The following is a 20,868-nucleotide window of genomic DNA, read 5'->3' as shown; positions in this document are numbered from 1 at the left end:
TGTGTCCACTCCTTCCTTGCCTGTCTTGGCTTTGATTTTGACCCAAACACCACTGATGATTCATGCTATCCAGTATCCACCCATACTGTGTCGCCCACCCAGGCAGGCATCTTCTTTCACCTTCCACCCATCCTTCAACAACACATGCATCTGATTCCTATCAGCCACCTATGCATCCTTCTCTGCCAGTCATATTAAATCTCGCCCATCCTTCCTCCTTCCACCCTTCTTTCCCTTTTAGTTCAACAGATCCATCAAGGTCATCTGATCTGACATTTAGTCTTCTCCATAAAACTTTCACAGCTGAGTTGGAGTCAGATAGAAGAGGCCATTGGTTACTCAACTCACGCTGCTAAAGCTAATGCCAATGCTATTGCTAATGCTAAGTAAAGGGTGTCTTCTTCAACTATTGTATAATGTTCACTACAACCTCATACTTAATAAGTCTCAACAGTACAGTGAGTGAAGTGAACACCCTTCCAGCTAGTGTAATGTCAATAAGTAAGGAATATAACTTACCACCGCCCGCCACTGCTGCTGGCTCACCCCCTGTAGCTCCTGCAGGTGCTGCAACTCCTGCCCCCTCCGGAATGGCCGCATCGCCATCGCCCCTGGCCCCGCCGGCACTGGTGGTTGGTAGTACGACTAGAAAAAACATTACACATTTTTAGATGCCTGTACACCTCCCCCTATTTATTCGTTTTCACTAGCAAGATTGAAAAAAAGCTTAATACATACATATACAACATACATCACTAGTCCAAATCAGGTACTAGAGTAGAGTCAGTAGACATTAGTAGTGTTATGGTCCCTAGGGACATTATAGCCTACTCTACTCTTTGCAAAGTTAGCCTGAGCCAGGCAACCATTTTAGCTTCATGTCTTTTGCGCATGTTACCTCCCATCTTGTTGTGCAGTAAGACGCCTTTGAGCCCACATGAGCTCATACAGCTACTATCAGAGCGTTGTGTACAAGAGGTCGAAAAACAAGCCACTTTGTTATAGAGTTCAGTTAGACCGTATTGCTTAGCCATAACATGTTACACTTTTTGGCATGATTGAGAAAGGTTTGCATTATACTATCTAACGGACACCACTTTTCTCATAACAGTCGGAAGATTCCCTTCTACGACCCAGAGATTTGCAGAGCTTATGATGCATGTAACCAGTACTTCTACGTTCTATGGTGAGGGTTCTCCCAGAATTCGCACATATCTTTTGTCTTCTATGCACTTGTAACAATGTTAATTATTTTAATCATATGCATTTTGCTGTTGGAGCTGGCTGTAGTATACTGAATCATAGAACATCGTACAGAGCTTGTTAGTTGAAAATAAACCTTTTGAACTTACACATAGACTCTGTGGGATTTGGTGTGGTGGTGGACTTACACGAGTGATTGAGCGAAAGGGTGTTATGTTCTGGGTTGTGTAATCATTGAGTATCTTCGGGTGGGGGTTCGGGGCCTAATGAGACAATATAGTTAGTCGGTAAGGGGATTGTGGGTTCTGACTGAGGTGTGAGGAAGGTCTAACCTCCCATCACCAACATCCTATTTTTGTGTGCATAGTTCTATATGTGGCTGTGCAGAATCCCCACAACAGTAGTAGTATGTACTATATCCTATCAAAAATAGTCAAATATCTGGTTGGGCATTTTGTTAGTGGGAATTGTCAAAGCCTCAAAATTAAGAAGACTAGAGGAGGACAACCCAAAGGACTGGACTCAGTGGCTAGAGCTATTGGTCAATCTGAGTTTTATTTAAAACCTTAAATAAAGAGTGGCCAACTGGGCATGCTTAGCTACAGACAGACTAATAATAGTAGTACAGAGAGTCAAAGCAGAGGCAGTTAGAACTTAGAGGCAGGGATAACCAGAATTTAGAAACAGATAGTGAAGATCAAAAGAGATTTTGTAAAAAATTGAATTAGGAAGTAGAACCAGAATTAATAGTTCGGAAAAAAATAAGGTGCAGTAAAAGTTAGGGAAATGTAATTGTTAATATTATCCACTGGAGGATTTACTGGGGCCAGCAGCAGAGTCCTCTGTAGAGGGGCGGTCCTCTGGTTGTCCTGTCAACTAGGACCCCGTCTTCTTGCCCCTGGGTGCTGCTGATCATGTACGATATAATAAAGAAAGAGACAAACATTAATTATTGCTGTGAAACAAATAAAATATTTTTTTAAACGCTCAAGAACCATTTTAGGAAACAACAATTGCAATAAAATTTACCTATCTAATCAGATCGACTACTGACTTGTGGGATTCATGGACCATCTACTTATTTATGAACACTAATCCAGTGTTCCATTCTGATCCCAGAATACTAACTAAGCCTAAGTACCACCTGACCTAGCCCACCTATTCCAGACAGGCCAATTATTCCCTAAGTATGCATTTCCATTTATTTTAGCCCTCAAAAATGCATAGATGAGATGGAGGACACATGCATAAATTTGTCCATACACCAAATTGTTGGTTGGTTGTGTCTGATGTTCTGCTAGTGACTGACACTGCTAAGCCTACCACTCATTAAACAAACTACAAAAGGTTCTACTAAGGAATGGGGTAAGCAGCACTCAGTGACAGAGGATGTGTCACGCAGACCGCTAAAAAATTATCAACTAATACTAACTAAACATAGTATCATTCCATCCACCACTATTTGACAGGAGGTCAAAGGAAGGACTAGAGTCTCTCTACCAAGAGTATTACCTAACTTAAGTTCTCTAAAGTAAACTCTTAATATTCAGCCCAAGCAAGCGCAAAGTTGCAATCAAGTAAGTTTAGCGCCGAGCACCTGTGTCCTACAATCACAGAAGATTTTGAAACGTAATTTACCTGCAATGTAAGCAGCAGCATTCTTGTTATTGGGAAAAAATATATACACAATACTTATACTACTAGATATTAGCTACTCACCAATCCCCATGACCTCGACACCTAGCAGGTCCAACAGGTCCTGCTCCCGGTCCAGGATGTCTGACCACCAGTGGTCCAGCTGGTTATGGGTGCGCCGGACCCCAAAGCAGCAAAACATTGCCCGGAGCACCTTCGCCCACCGGCGGTGATGCTCCTGGGTAGGGTACCCGGAGCCTGGCCTGCTGCCTGCTGCCAAGGTCAAGGGGAGGTGGCGCTGCACAAAAAAAAACAAGGGCGGCCACCTCCGCCTCGCAAAAAAGCTGCCAGGCCTGCACCCCTGCAGGGCGCCGTCTGCCGCAAGGCAGGCGGCTCTTGGGCGCAGGCGCCTTGCCCTAGAAGCCGGTTGTGCTACCCTTCGCCATGGTTCTGGGGTGTGTGGGAGGCAGAAAAGAAAAGTTAGAATGAAAAAATAAAGTTTGGGGAAGAAGTAGGAGCTTAAAGAAGGAAGCAGTAGAAAAGTAAAAAAAACACAGTAAAAGTAGAAATAAAATGCAAAATATAGACTTAGGGACAGAGAGAGATAAATAATAAATAATAAAATCCGAAGAACTGTGTAAAAAACTAAGGATTGCAAAGATTGAGGGAGGATAGAAATGCAGGCACAGAACCATAGCATAGAGTGAAAAACAAGATGGCCATGCCCATCGTGACCGCGTGGGTAAGTTCACGCGATATTTTCCCCCGAGCACACAAAAAGCATTGCGAACAAGTAAAATGCATTCCCAAACAAGAACTGCGCATCGAGAACACGCTATACGTGACCCAGAACAGGAAATAAGGCATCACGAACGGGCGGGACAATTGAAAAACAAGATGGCCACGCCCATAGGCGACCGCATGGGTAAGTTTGCGAGATACTATCCCCGAGCATGCAAACAGCGTCCCGAACACGCAAAAGGCGTTCCCAAACAAGAAAAACGCATTGTGAACGGGCGTGACAAGCAACTATGCCTGCTCGCGTAGCTACGTTTAGCTTGCATAGCACTTTAACATCTTCGTGTGCCTTCGCGTAGCGCGACTACACAAACTACGCCCAGGGTTAGAATCTACGTGGATCCACAAACTTCCTACCACTCAGCATGTCCCCAGGTCTCCTGATAAAAATGATACCTCACTCGCATGGGTGGGTCAAGTATCCGCAACAGGCAAGGGCCCAAAACGTATTGAGGAGACATCAAAATGGTCTATCACAAAACAACCTGGTTTCACAAGAGGTGTCACCTGGGTTTTTGGCCCCGGGTTCGGCGGTCTTCTCGGGAAACTACCAAAACCACACACTTCTGAAAACTAGACACCGGAGGGGGTCCAGAGAGGTATGGCTTGCATGGATCCCCCAACGTTTTCCACATATTTGTGGGTGGAATCACCCTGCCGGCACAAATGTCTTACCTCACAGTGTTCCCCTCAGTCTCCCGGGCAAAATGATACCTCACTTTTGTGGGTGGGGGAAGGGCCTGTGACTGGGAAGAGCCCAAAACATAGGGAATAATGGTTTAGCACCGACAATTCTAAGCACTACATTTTAGCCGATTCTGCATTTGACACCCTCACAAGTGAGGTATCATTTTACTCGGGACACTAAGGAGAATGCTGTGGGGTAGGACATTTGTGCCGGCACAGTGATTCCACACAAACATATGTGGAAAATGTGTTTATTTCAGCTAAATTTGAGGATTGCAGGGGATTCTGGGTAGGGAAACGTTGGGGGATCCACGCACGCCATATCTCATTTAACTCCCCAGGGTGTCTAGCTTTCTGAAATGTGCGGGTTTTGTAGGTTTCACTAGATGGCGGTGAGCCTGGGGCCAAAAAATCAGATGCCCCCCAAAACCAGGTAGTTTTGTTATAGGTAATTTTGAAGTCTCCACCGTATGATTTGGGCCATTTCCTGTTGCAGCCACTATGCCTACCCACACAAGTGAGGTACCATTTTTATTGGGAGACCTGGGGGAACGCTGAGTGGTAGGAAATTTGTGTCGGCTGGGTGATCCTATTATTTACCTACAAATTAATGTGGGGAAAATATTGATTTTTTCAAAACAGTTTGAGGTTTGCAGGGGATTCTGGCTAGGGAAATGTTGGTGGACCCACACAAGCCATACCTTGCTAAACTCCCCCAGGTGTCTAGTTTTCAGAAATGTGTGGGTTTGGCAGGTTTCCCAAGATGGCCGCCGAGCCCGGGGCCAAAAACCCAGGTGACCCCCTTGCAAAACCAGGCTGTTTTGTGATAGGTTGTTTTGATGCCTCCTCAATACGTTTTGGGCCCTTGCCTGTCGCGGGTACTTGACCCACCCACACATGTGAGGTACCATTTTTATCGGGAGACCTGGGGAAATGCTCTGTAGAAGGAAATTTGTGGATCGATGCAGATTCCAGAACTTTCCCACACAGAAATTTGAGAAAAAAGTGATTTGTATCAGCTAAATTTGAGGTGTGCAGGGGATTCTGGGTAGGAAAATGTTGGGGGACCCAAGCAAGCCATACCTTGCTGGACTCCCCCAGGTGTCTAGTTTTCAGAAACATGTGGGTTTGGTAGGTTTCCCTTGATGGCCGCCGAGCCCGCGGCCAAAAACTCATGGGACCCCTGTTGCAAAACCAGGTTGTTTTGGGATAGGTCATTTTGATGTCGCCTCAATAGGTTTTGGGCCCTTGCCTGTCGCGGGTACTTGACCCACCCACACAAGTGAGGTACCATTTTTTTTGGAAGACTTTGGGAAATGCGGGGTGGGTGGAATTTTGTGGCTCCACACACATTCTAGAACTTTCCACCACAGAAATATGAGGAAAATGATTTGTTTTTTTTTTACAAATTTTGAGGTTTGCAAGGGATTCAGGGTAACAGAACCTGGTGAGAGCCAGACAAGTTACCCCCTCCTGGATTTCCCAGGCTGTCTAGTTTTCAGAAATGTATAGGTTTGCTGGGTTTCTCTAGGTTCCGGCAGAGCTAGGGTTAAAAATCTACAGCTAAGCACTTTGCAAAATAGTGTCAGTTTTCACTGTAAAATGTGGTGTGTCCACGTTGCGTTTTGGGCAATTTCCTGTCACGGCCCTAGGCCTACCCACACAAGTGAGGTACCATTTATCTCGGAAGTCTTTGGGGAATGCGGGGTGAGTGGAATTTTTGCAGATTCCAGAACTTTCCATCACCGAAATGTGAGGAAAATGTGCTTTTTTGGACAAATCCTTAGGTTTGCAAGGGATTCTGGGTAACAGAACCTGGTGAGAGCCAGTCAAGTCATCCCATTCTGGATTCCCCTGGGTGTCTAGTAAAAAATGTGTAGGTTTGCTGGTTTCCCCAGATGCTGGCAGAGTTAGGGTTCAAAATCTACAGCTAGGCACTTTGCAAAAAAGGGTCCGTTTTTACTGGGAAAATGTGGTGTGTCCACGTTGAGTTTTGGGCCATTTCCTGTTGCGGGCACTAGGCCTACCCACACAAGGGAGGTACCATTTTTCTCGGAGGACTTTGGGAAATGTGGGGTGGGTGGAATTTTCTGGATCCACGCAGATTCCAGAACTTTCCACCACAGAAAAATGTGTTTTTTAAACACATATTTAAAAGTTTGCAAGGAATTCTTCTGGGTAATAGAACCTGGTGAGAGCCATTCAAGTCACTCCATCCTGGATTCCTCTGGGTGTCTAATTTTCAAAAATGTATAGGTTTGCTAGGTTTCCCTAGGTGCCGGCAGAGGTAGGGTTCAAAATCAACAGCTAGCTACTTTGCAAAAAAGGGTGAGATTTCACTGTAAAAATAAAGTGTGTCCACGATGCGTTTTGAGCCGTTTCCTGTTGCGGGCACTAGGCCTACCCACACAAGTGAGGTACCATTTTTATCGGGAGACTCAAGGTAACACAGAATTGTAGAGCAACTGTTATTACCTATTGACTTTTGATGCATTTCTGCCTTCCAAATGACAGACAATGTGTAAAAAAGAAGTCATTTTGAAAAATGACCTATAATTCTCATGCCAGTATGGGTACTCACAATTTTGAAAATGTGCAAATATTTACTGTTTCTAAACTCTATATTTTGCTCCAATTTCAGAAATACATAGGTGTCTCTCATACCAATTTTTCCATGTATAGATGTTCTCAAATTAATTGCTATATACCCGGTACATAATAAAAAAAACATTGCAAGATGCTGCCCAGTTATTGGCTTTGGGTTCATCTGGTTCTTGGTGAACCTACAAGCCCTATATATCCCCACAACCAGAAAGGCCCAGCAGATGTAGCGGTATATTGCTTTTGAACAGCTGTAATAATTAGAAGAAGTTACAGGTGAAAACGTTGACACAAATGGCTGTGTTTTTCAACCAGTTTTCAATTTTTCCTATATTCAACATTTAGTTACTATGAAGAAACCTTGAAGGATCTTTCCAGGATCCATTCATGTCTCCTTATTTATTTCATCATTCTCTGTTTGCTACATTCTGCAGCACATATAGAATGAGGAAATCACCTCGCGTGATTCTTTACGTGCAGGAAGGTGTCCCTTCCTACACATACACAATCATAAAAAAAATGAAGTTTTGCAACTTATATGTGGGCTAATGCCACACACATAGACATTTCAAAATGCCATTTCAGAATGTTTATGTGCAGGAAGGGACAAATTCCACAACATAAACAATCATCCCTCTGATGGAGGCATAATTGCACCTTAGTGCAAGGGTGCCTGCGTTGGAGCATGGCAGTTAATTGTGTGCCAGCGGAGTGGAGAGCAAAGGGATATAATGGAAATAATGCAGCGCAGCGCAGCCAAATGGTGTGCGGCATCGAGCTGCATTGTTTCTTTGTGAAGGTTTTGCATAAATGTTTGTTTAATGTTCCTCTATCAGTTATTTGACTGATGGCAAGTATAACAGTAGATTAACAATGACATTGTGTAGCAATTAGCACCACTTTGATTAATAAATTGATGTCCAGTAATTTCTGTGAGCTTCTTTTTTTTCTTTTTTTTGGTTCCTTAAAATCTCAACTGCTATCGTAGTCATATAATTATTTATTTGAGGACATTTTAGCTTTACTCAACATAGCATATTCACCCATATGAGGAGTGCATCTGTTGCACACTTGATTGCACTCACTTACAGTGTCTGTATTTAATCTTGTCTCAGTTAATTTCTTAACCTGAGATAAAGTAACATATTTCAGTCCCTCCTTGAATACTGTAGACCCAGTGTTAATGATTGCCTATTCTAAGCTTAGTCCATGAGATTAGTGTATTTGAAACTGTGCATGCCAAATATACAGGAGACTGTTGTCTCTGAATGTATGTCTTCGATAAGTAAAAATCTTGAAGTGCAGCATGATATTTTATTGTATTGGAATATGATCAAATTTGATCACAATAAATTCAATTTCTTCACTTGTTGCAGACATTAAGAAGTCAAATACAAAAATCCATGGCTTTATTTACAAATCCTTCATCTAAATGCAAATTACGACATTATTTTTACAGTGATATACATTCTGCTCCAATCCTGTTGAATGGGATACCAATTTTTACATATTTTGTGGCCAAATATTAGCAAACATGTATGTTTAGTGCATGACTCTCATCTTTGATCTTGCAAAGTGGATGTACAATTTCTTGTTTTTCCAGATTTAGTATCTCATTATTGATTTCAGCATATTCTAGAAGAGTTGGCATTAAAAAAACATGGACTGCAATTGAGAAAAGAGATGATACATTAATTTTGCTGCAGACTGAAGGTGTGGAAACAATGTAAGTATACTTTGAATGCTTTAAAATAACTTGTGTATCTTTTGAAAATGTTTTAGTATACTGTTCATCATTACCTTGTCTCATATTCAGTGTTAGTTCTCTGTATGTATACTTAAGCCAAATGTTAACATTCCCTGTACTTCACAATGGATCTCGAGGTTTCAAAACGTTTTGGAAAATGTGTTGATTTTTTACAGGTGTAAATTGTAACAAGTGTCCAAAAACAGTAACATGCTTCCCTCCAAATGAGATTTCATATGATTTTTTTATTGCCTCCTGCATCCACAAATGAATGAAAGCCAACATCAATTTCAAACGAAGCTGACTTCATCTAAGATCAAAATGTTTTGCTTTTTCAAGACATTTCCAAGTTCCTGAAATGTATAGGTATTCAATTTCAAGTATTCCAGTTTGTTTTTGTGCTACAGGCAGTAACAGAAGATAATGTAATGTAATTCCTTTCACATTATGTGCTGCTAATTCAGTGGGAGCAGTAACCACAAACAAGAAATATCAATCAGTTCAGTTACTTTATGCACATATGCAGTAATTGCTTTGATAGTAAAGCTTTTCAAATTTCCTGCTTGGCCCCTTACATATTGTAATGTAGGTTCAAAAGTAGAATATGAACATATTTAATTTTCATGTTCAAGTCCATGATCAACTGATTTCTTAATTATAGATTTGTTTGCAATTGTTCAGAATTTTACTGTGATACAAAATAATCCAAAATCTCCCCATCCTTTTGCACTTCTTCCTTTGCATGTTGAACTTCGTACATTGTAACAGCGGCTTCATTAGCAATTCTTGATTGTACAAGCATGTCTGCAGTCTTAGAAGTAGAAAAGTTACTAGATTTTGCAGTAGTACATTGTATTTCATCAATAATGTTATTCTCCTCAGCCATTTCTTGTTCCAACATTTTTAATTATGTGTGGAATTGAGGTACTTCAATCTAATTCTTATATACATTAAATACATTTTCATATGATTCGAATGGTCCATCAATGTCTTCTTTCAGCCACGGTTTAAATAGTGGTAGAAGTGCTAAGTAGTAGAATTTTATTTTCTCTCCGGTATAACAACTTAGTTTACAATGATTATGAGAGTAGGTTTGGAATGATGTATTACACATCCATTGGTAGTCTCAACTGGAAATTTACCTGTTTGCACTTTCTGATAGATTATTGAGATATGTGTAGAACTGAGCAACCTCATAGATACATTTTCTAACAAAGGACTTATATGTGTCCATAATTTCAAAATGTCTTTATTACTTGGATCAAAATGCACCAGGTATTCAATTTCAGGTAGGCTTTTGAAAACTCTTCAGAGCGAGTATGATAATCCTAAGGTAACCCACAATATTACCTAGGAATTGTTATCTAAACTGGAAGAAAGTGAAGGGCCACTTGTTTCAAAGCTATTTACCTCTAAGTGAGATAGCATTTCAAGGCTAAATCGGTATTATCTTTTATTTAAAGATTGCCCATACTTCCTTTATATCAGTTTTGTGTGCCTTTGTTAGGGAGGAAGTAAGGGAAGATGCAAACTTCATAGAGTTATTTTAAATGTATTGTATATCCATATGAGCATTCCATCCCACATATGTAGTATTAAAGGGTTGGAGTTGTTGATGCGCTGTAAAGCATGTATTCATCGAAAATTGTAAGCATTTTTTGGTCTTACAGATGACATGAAATTGTTAACTTTTTATTTCTGTAAGAATAGTTTTAGAAATCCAAAGTGACATTTGGAGTAAAATTTGGATTTGTTTCGATATTTTCTTAAGCAGTATTTGCCACACTTCTGTGATTGATAGTATATAATTTGGCAAAAATATTTTCTTGTTTTCTCTATACTAGGAATATTGGAAGTGACATAATGTCCAATGACATCTAAAACTGATTCATCAGAGTCATAGCTAAACTTGGGTGCATCTTTAAGCCAGAAAAGTACATAACTGTGTGGTGCTCCACTCGCTTGATACTCTTTTCTTCAAATGAAATTAACTACCACTCAAAGGGAATCTTTCTTCATGTTGGTGAAATATTGAAGAGCAGTTTAAAATTTGTGATTGAAATATCTGCAATCATTAGCAGGATTCATAGAACATAATTAAGCCATAGAATTGGTGTTAGTGTATTCAATATTAGCATTTGCTTCAGATAAAAATTGATGTAAGTCATCCCAAAGGTACTCTGCACAGCGTAAAGTAAGAAACCAGGTTGGGGGTCCTAGGTTTCTAAGGATTCATTACAATTCTTAATGTCTTCGAAACCAATATTCATTTGTCCCTCATTGACATGCCATGATATTAATTAAGTTATATTCTAATTTTCTTTCCTATGCACATTTTGGATGAAATTGGGTGCCGTTATATTATTGAAGGTAGTTCCAGTAAGAAGTGACTGAGAGTGCACTTTTATACAAGAGTGTGAACATATAATGAATGTCTTGACGAAAGTGTGGATCTTCGGAAAATATTCTTGTTCCTGGATACTCTGATGAAGATGTTTGCACAGGACGATCATCGTGTCATTCACCTTTCCCACTGGAGAATAATTGTGGATAATAACTTGCTTCCAAAGATTTTTTTCCCAAACACTTATTGGCTTTCCTCTATCTTCCCTACCTAGATAGTGTTCTAAAGCATCACCCATCATATCTCTTAAGTGAAGTGGGTATACACCTTAATGTTCATGTATTTCTTCCGCATCTTCAGGAATGATCTTTTGTAATATTCCAGTGCCATTTTCTGATCCAGTACATAAATAGGATGGTGAGATAAAGTGTTCTAATTCCAAGTGTTTAGATAAGTAGATTTTATTTTAAAGGTAAGATATAGCTTTTTGAACCATGTCAATACTAGTTTTTGCAATTTGTTTGTCTTTTGTAGGTACTCCATTGACTGGAACCAGTAGAGGTTCCTGTAATTTCCTTTGTATTCTAATATAGGTATCCTTTATTTTTTTTAAGTTAAGGGAAGGAAAACTACTTTCCCTTTGAGACCGCAGACTAATTCATGTGGGTTGCATTTTCCTGAATTTGGTTGCAACCTAACTGGTTTGAAAGGGATGTACATTAAGGTGCCGATTCCGATCCTGTAATACCCGGGTACAAATGGTCGTACGGAGTGTTTTCTCCGTACGACTCGTACCCGGGAATTCCACTAACAAACCAGCAAGTACGATTAGTACAGAAATACCATTTCCGTACGAATCGTAAAAAACACCGTACGGCTAAAAAATACATACAATTCCGATCCTGGACAGCACGTACGTGACGTCCGCACGGAGTCAGGCAGCGTTTTACGGACCAGCAAGTACAATTCGTACCTACAGCACTCCGCACGGCTATATTTTTACGGGAGCCAAAAAGTGCCGGAAAAGCTAAGTACGCTGCGATGCACGAGGAAAAGGGGGCCCGCTATGCGACATATACGCCATCACCCACATCGTACGTGTCATCATGTACGGTGTGTACCCCAACATTGCATATGTATGGACCGTACCCCCACCCCCGTATGTACGGACCATACCCCCCACCCCTGTATGTACGGACCGTACACCAGGCGTACCCCAATCCTCACGTATGTCCGCACCGTACCCCAGGCGTACCCCAATCCTCGCGTATGTACGAACCATACATACGCGGGTGGGGTACGCCTGGGGTACGGTGCAGACATACGCGGGTGGGGGGTACACCTGGGGTACGGTGCGGACATACGCGGGTGGGAGGTATGCCTGGGGTACGGTGCGGACATACGCAAGGATTGGGGTACGCCCGGGGTATGGTTCATACATACGGGGGTGGGGGGTACGGTCCATACATACGGGGAGGTGGGGGGTACGGTCCATACATATGGGGGGTGGGGGGTATGGTCCGTACATACGGGGGTGGGGGGTACGGTGCGGATGTACGCGGGAGGGGTGGGAGGCTGCGGGGGCTGTACGACTCGTACCCCGGGCACAAGTGTACTCGGGGTAGGGCTCATACAAAGTTCGCTCCGGAGCCTTTTCCATGCGCTTGTGTTTTCGGACGGGCGGTACGGATCGTACTTGCGTGCTCGGACTTCAGTTTTACGATTTGTATGTAAAACTGTCCGGGGACGTCTCGTAGACTTTTCCCGAGGCGATTCGTATGTATTTTTCACGTACGAATCGTACTTTGCCGTTTGTACGGGACTTGTACGATTCATACGTAAAAAAATACGGATACGAGTCATACGGGAAAAACAAATCCTGGATCGGAATCGACCCCTATGTATTAAAATACTTTCATATACACTAGGTTACACTAGCTAAGACTGTATTAGATACGTTTCCAAATTGTTATGCATACCCATGTAAGGTGTAAAGTTAAGGTATTTTCCCAGGCAGTAGTTGCATATTACCTAATAGTCACAAACATTATATCTTTTCTCCATATTTAGATATATTCAAAATGTTCTCCTCAGTACTTTTAAATAGGTTTATAAGCTTCACTTATTTTTGATAATAGGTTCTTTGAAGGCAGATGGACATCTGATTGGTATTTTCAAAATGGTTTCTTAGAACTGAAGAATGTCCATTTTGTATTTGTCCAAATTTATTAATGGATTCTTTTGCGCATTCTGAGTGAATATAACATCTGTTGCTTTGTTGTTGTCAGAAAGAACACCAGGAATTTACATTGGATGTACTGTGTAATAAAGTGCACGTTTGTTGGTTTGGAGTAAAGTAGAGCATTATTGAGGAGTAGAGTTTACATGGATTAGGAAAAGCAGTTTAAAATGTAATCAGTTGCTCCCTCTACTTTGATCTCTAAGTGCACATCACCATCTGCACTTTATGACAATTCACTGTGGTGGTAATGACACCTAACGCGGTTTGGACTTGAACACTATGTTTTCTCCAACATTTGCCAGAGACAAAAGATTTGGGGCCATATGTAGGTAGCATCACATTTACCGATTCATAAATACCGAATTTTACCGATTCGGTATTTATGAATCGGTAAATGTGATGTAGGTAATAATTCGGTAAATTTTACCGAATCGGAAAAATTCGGTAATTATGAATCGGTATTTACCGATTCGGTAATGAGGCATACCTTCCCATTGATTCCTATGGGCCTCCAGGCCCATAGGAATCAATGGGAAGGTATGCCTCATTACCGAATCGGTAAATACCGATTCGGTAATGGGGGGAGCATATTCAAGGGTGGCAGGGTGTCACATTGACACCCTGTTACACCCCTGAATCTTGCATGTGTGCACATGTGGCGCACATACATGCCCTAAGGGCATGTATGTCTGCCACATGGCACTCTTAAATCTGCAATATATTACTTTTTGCAAGGTATTCGTTATTTATCACCAACCAGTATTTGGTGGTAAATAACGAATTCTTAATACTAATTTTCACTCTTTAGAGTGCTCCCTACATATGATTTCAGAATTCGGTATTTACCGAATCGGTATTTTACCAATTCGGTAATTTACCGAATCCTGAAATATGCCTCCTACATCTCAAATAGCTAAATACCGGTCGGTAATGGGATATTTACCGAATTTCGTCCGTTACCGACCGGTATTTAGCTACCTACATGAGGCCCAAAATGTTTTACATTAAATGCAGCAAAGTTTGAAAAAATGCACAGCCATGTTCACAGGACTGTCTCTGAATTTCTCAGAGATCATGGAATGTCTTTGTTTTTTCATTAGAATATTAAATATTGAAGTCTACTCCTTCATACTCCAGATGGTGTCCAGTTTAACAGCACTTGAAACCATGTATTTTCAGAACATCAAAAGTTATCAGTGAGATGTCATCAGTGATGTCATGAGTGATGTCACTGACCATGCCATGAGTGATGTAATATGTGACGTCATCAGCAGTGGATTGCGGGCGCGTGAGTTATAGTTAGCTGAACTAACTATAACGGGGGAATTTCATTGGTTTTGTACGAGTGAAATGTCCAGCTAACTATAACGTGTGTGAAACCTATGATTTTTTCAGTGAATTTTCAAGGTTTTTTAAATGCTAATTCCTAACTATAACGTGTGTGAAATATATGGTTTTTTCAGGGAATTTCAAAGTTTTTTAAAATGCTAATTCCTAACTATAACGTGTGTGAAACCTATGTTTTTTTCTGTGAATTCCAAAGCTTTTTAAATGCTAATTTATGAATTTATTTTTATTTTATTTATTTTTTTAACAATATGCTACCTATGTATATAATTATAGATTTACTGTATCCTGCAATATGGAATGGCTCACCTTTTTTTAAAAATGTTTAGATATAGTTGAACAGCATAGTTAATATCTTCTACAAACCTCTAAACATTGTTTATTTTATTTTTTTAAGGGATTTTTACCGTGCGCGCACCGTAAGCTTACGGTGCACGCACGGTATGGTACAAGTACGGTGCGCGCACGTAGTTTGCATGCGTACGTGCTCCGTGTGTGCATGCGTACATGATTTATGTATGCATGCGTACTTCGTCTGCGATGCGTACGTGCGTGCTCCGTACGCGCATGCACGCGTGTTCTTTTTGCGCATGCGCACGTGCTCCTTACGCGGGTCCGCCGTACGCGCATGCGCGCGTGCTCCGAATGCGCATGCGCGCGTGCGTCGTACGCACATGCTCCGTACGCGCATGCGCGCGTCTTACGTACCGCGCACCGTAAGCGTACGGTGCGCGCACTGTTAGTCATGTGATCAAGAAACAACACTTTTCATTGGTTTAAAGTACTTTCATTTCCAGAAACTTCCAACACCACACCCATTCCCCTCATTATTACTTCTGATTCCCTGGGAGAAGGAGCTGAACTGTTTTTGTGATACAATGGCAGAGCAGCAGTCATCTTCTGGGAGTGAGCAGGAGAGCCTTGTCAGACAGAGACAGAGGAAACAGAAAGACTCTTTTGTCTGGCAATATTTTACATTTCCACAGGGGCAGAAGAAAGTGAATGCTCCCAAAATCACCTGCACTCTTTGTGGTCGTGTCTTATCTAGAGGAGATCCTAAGAAGAAGTACTCTTTTAGTATCTACACTATGATCAGGCACGTTAGGGATGTACATCCTGTGACTTATGCTCGAACTACTAGAGAAAACCCTCCTGCAGCTCAGCCGAGCACATCCGCAGCAGCTCAGCCGAGTACATCATCGGCAGCTCAGCCGAGCACTTCCTCTGCGGTGGCAGCTTCACCTTCTTCTGCTCCTCTGGACATTTACCCTCTGTTTGAGAGGGTGCATATACGGTGCAATACGTGTTATGCTCTTCTTGCTTTGGGGAGACCAGCATACCGCTAATAGAGAACAAGATACGGCAGCACACGTGCGGCACCGTATAATTTTTGCTATTCTTTCCTTTCTCTGTCCCTCTATTAACACAAATGCTCTTTTTAGAGCCACCTTACATCTAAATATTTTTATTTTTTTTAAACCATTTTTTGTAAAAAAAATTCCACGCCGTGCGTGCACGGTGCACGCACCCCTTGTGTTTTTTAATAAAATAAAATGTTTTTTTCACCCTTCATGGTCCTTCAGGGACCTCCTTTCAAAAGGTAGGGTGTCAGGAACTCAGTACCCTGCCCCCTTTTCACGTTCTGCACCTTTTTTTTAAATTGAAACACACTTTTTTTTTTTTGTTGCATATTTTAATCCTTTCTAAATGATTTCTACCCCAACATGACTTCTGCCTGCTAGCATAGCATTAGATTATGTAACAGTTGTGTGTGCAGAGACGTCAGAAGTTCAGCACATAATGTTTCTAATCCAAAGAGCAACAGTACATTTCACAGATGAAGGGAACAGAGTCTCCCTCTTGATCTGTAGACACTAGATCGATACTAACTTATAGGTACCAAAAAACAATCAATTAACACAATGGCTCTTTTTAGAGCCAACCAACACCCAAACACTTAATCTTTTTTTTTTATTCTATTTTTTATACAATTTTTTTGTCGCATCTCTATGCTTCCCCAGTGCAGGCCTACAAACTGCAGCCAGCGCAGGCTCCCTTGCACCATGGTACAAGGATGCCTGCATGGTGGGGAGATTGTTCTTGTGCAGGAAGGGACACCTTCCTGCACAAAAACAATCTCAAGAGGCTTTTTCCTCTTTCAATGCGTGCTGTAGAATGGAGGACGCACTAAAAGAGGAAAAAACTAGGAGAAATAAAAACATTTCTCCTCGTTGTGCCTCGCATCACCACCTCTAGAGTGGCTTAGCATTCACACATATCTCTAGAGTTACGATTTCTCGTAAACCTGGAGATGTGTCTAGTTCTTTGTGTGTTGCGTGGGAACACCCAAAACAACACCCATGGAACGCCCCTTCAACGCACAGTGCTGCGTGTGAAGTGGCTGTATTTATGTGGAGAGGAAAAGTCACGCAGGGTGGCTTTTCCTCTCCTTGTAAATATGAAGGAGCTCCCTGCGCCACCAGTACGTTATGAAAAGTGACGTAGTGGTGGCCCAGAGGCCTTGTTAATCTGTCCCAGAGATGTAATGGAAATTAAGGGTAAGACAGACAAAGGGAGAGAGACAGAATCAGACACAGAGAGCAAGGAACTGAGAAGGAGTAAGGCAGTTAGAATGACTGAGACACATGGAGACAGGGAGAGATACATGTTTGAAAAAGTAGTTATGGAGGCAGTAAACCTAGGGGAGTAGTAGAGAAGGAGTGAGGGAGTTACGAAACAGCAGTAAATGAAGAAGACAGAGAGAAGGGGAATGAGAAAAGCAGAGTGAGGAGAAGTGAAAAAAAGGGAGCATGAAAGTGAAGGGGTGAGAAATACAGATATTTCAAACTTACCTGACCAACAAAATAAATTAATTATAAATAAATGTTTTTTTTTAATTGCTAGAAAAAAGGATTAATTTTCCTAAATTTTCTTTCTCGATCTGAAAAAAAAGAAAAAAGTATTAATATTTAACAATACATTTTAGAATACAGTACACATATTTTCATATTTAACAAAGTAATTTTTTGACCTTTTTTGCTGTTTTCAGATTATATTGAATTTCACTGCAAATTGTGAAACCAATTGCATTCATCACTTAACAGCGGGCAAAAAAATTAACAATCTGAAAGATTGTTTAAAAAAAGCCCTGAATCTCTTCTCAGTAAAACATACCTTGATAGAAATGTAACATATATAATACAAATATATCATCTAAGAACAATAACTATTTGCAATAAATATCGTCTGTAAATCTTGTTGCTTAAGCACATACACCAAAATAATATCTGTCGAAGAATTCCACAAGAGAAATTTTTACCTTTCCATGAGGCCAAATGGTAATTTTTAAATTCTTTTTTGGTGAAATATCCAATGGTAATCCAATAAAATTGAAATAATGGTTTGTTCAGATGCTGCAATTTGTATCTAAAATGTTGGTTTTAGAAAAATTAAGTAGGAATTTGGTAATTCTGCAGGCAAACGTTGCTTGAAAATCAATTGAGAATCATTACACAGTGTCCAGCCTTTTTCACATTTTAGATAAACTGTGTAATGTCCAGAAGTTATAGAAGGTCCATCATGGAAAATTATTGCAACTGCAACAAAAGTTTTTCAGATATTGATAATTGATGTCCTGTAAACTTCTTTATTAAAGTGTCCAACTTTGTACCATCAGCTCTACAACGTGGCATCATTAAAATTACATACTGTCCATATTTATTTAAAAATAACGTTGATAACATGTCTGATTTACATTGAGAACATTCCATGTTGTGATTGGCATCTTTAACTAATTTACTAAAAGATACTGATTTACTCTCTGGTAATGTTAAATATATGAACCTTTCAGAATCAACATTAGAGCTGCATGTGTTCAAACAGTTTTCACAACTATGTTCCCATTTATAAGAGAGACCAAACATATTTTCTATTTCTACCCCTTCATCTTCCAGTACCATAAGCATATACATCAAGAATTCCTGTGCATCTTGCTGGACATTTTGAGTAAACTGCGTACATCCTGAACATACATCTAAAAGTTTTCTAACATCAGAAGCACTTTCTATTTTAGTTTTATCATTACTCAGCTTCTCAAAAAGAAAACTCAGCAGAGAACAGAATCTTTTTTCAGGATTTAGTATTATCTGCTCTTGCAAATTTTCAAGATAAAATACAACATTCAGCACTACATTAGCGTAGCAGTTGACACCAGAGCTATTTTCAAAAAGACAACCAACAACCTCTTCGACATTGTCCTTTTTCTTTTTGCTTGGAATTACATCACTCTCCTTTTGTTTTCTCTTCTGTACATCCTCATTACAGATATTCTCAATTCTCCTTTTCCGACAAACAACACGTTTTTCAAACACAGGATACTGAACTAAATGAGGAGCATAGCTTCTTCTTAATCTATTATATACCTTTACACATTTTGCATCAGCACTAACTTTTGAATCATCAAAGTCTATCATGAATAAACCAGATAATTTTTTCACTCGTGACTAAGCAACATATGCCATACCTTCTTTAAACACAGTAGATCCAATGTTTACAAAAGCACTATCTACAGTTAATCCTTGAGATTTGTGAATAGTTACAGCATGTGCTAGAGAAAATGGAAACTGCTTCCTACGTACATATAAGTCTTTCACAAGCAAGAAACGAACTGAACAACGACAAATGTCTTTAACCTCTTCAATCTGATCAAATTTTATTTTTAAAAATTCAATTCCATCTTTTTTTTGGTAATTAACAAAACCCACAACTTTACCCATAGCTCCATTAACTAAACCTTTTTCTACATCCAAATTACGTCTTAAAATTACTCGACAGTTCATACATACATAAAGATTTTTTTCGAAACCAGCAGTTTTCGAAATGTTTTTCTCTAGAGAATCCAATTTAGTTGTCAATTTGCTTGTCAATATAATAGTTATTCCTTCATGCTGTATTTTATCCACGGCTTCCATTTTCATAATCTCTTCATTTTCCAATTTCAAAAGTTCTTCATTGAATATAGAGCATTCATGTAGTGTTGGCATTAAGCAGATTACAGTATTTTTTTCAGCAATGTTCTTGTATATTTTCTCTGGAACAATTTGTTCTGTTGGGAACAAATTACATAGCAATCGACTCTGTAAAGCTTTTCTGCCATGTTCTGTGAGTAGTCCAATTCTGATATCTCTGAGAATACTTTCATAATCATCATCATTTGCCTGCCGCATATTGGTAATGAGTTCTTTATACTCAAAGTATGTCCAAATATTCACGTTACCTATACTTCCTAATGACTTTTTCGTGTCTTCATGTGTAAGAGTTTGAAATACTGGTTGTCCTTTAACTGGAGTGAGCTGCAGAAGATCCCCAAAAACTATAACATGTTTTCCTACAAATAGCACATCATAGTTTGTCTTTAGAATTTGCTGAATTCTTAAATGCACAAAGGCAAGCATTAAGTTTGATACCATGCTTACCTCATCAATAATGAGAACTTTAATTTTTTTCAATACTCTTGCAACTTTAAAACATGCTTCTCCTGTTAGCTTGTGGTATTGTATTTTGTTCTCATGCTCTACTGGTAACATTAGAAAATGATGGAGGGTAATTCCTTTTATGTTATATGCTGCTAACCCAGTTGGAGCAGTAACAACACAAGACAAAGTTGAATCTGTTTTTTTCTGTAGGTAGCTTCTAATTACTTTAATCAAGAAACTTTTTCCAGTTCCGGCTTGTCCACTCACATACGTTCTGATTGGTTCAAATGATGTGCATGAGCACTCTTTATTTTCATGTAGTAATCCATGATCAATTTGTTTTGTGACTTCCTAATAAATGTGTTGTTGTTCATCATTCAGCTGCTGTTCCAAACTTGGTAAGTTTATTAAATCTTCCTGAGCTTGATTCATAGCTGTTTACCACTTCAGGCATGGCTATTGCAGCTTCATTTTCTACGATTGGTTGTCCTAGGGGATCTTGACTGAGCATCCCAGAACTTTGACTGTCTTGAGAACTGTCTCTAGCTACTTCAGCTGCAATTGTTGCTTCTTGTTCAATTTCTTCATTTAACATTTCTACATAAGTTGTGAAAGTACTGCATTCGATGGTATCTTTGCATGCATTAAAGGAATCTTCATAGCTTTGAAAATGTCCAAGTAATTCATCCTCTGAGCGCCATGGTTTAAACAACTGTAAAAGTGCTAAGTGGTAAAATTCCTTCTTGTCAGTAGTGTCGCAACTCAGCTTTCTGTGATTAATCAAACTTCC

Source organism: Triturus cristatus, chromosome 5_1 (genome assembly GCF_964204655.1).
Source record: "Triturus cristatus chromosome 5_1, aTriCri1.1, whole genome shotgun sequence".
NCBI lineage: Eukaryota > Metazoa > Chordata > Amphibia > Caudata > Salamandridae > Triturus > Triturus cristatus.
This window is presented reverse-complemented; position numbering follows the sequence as displayed.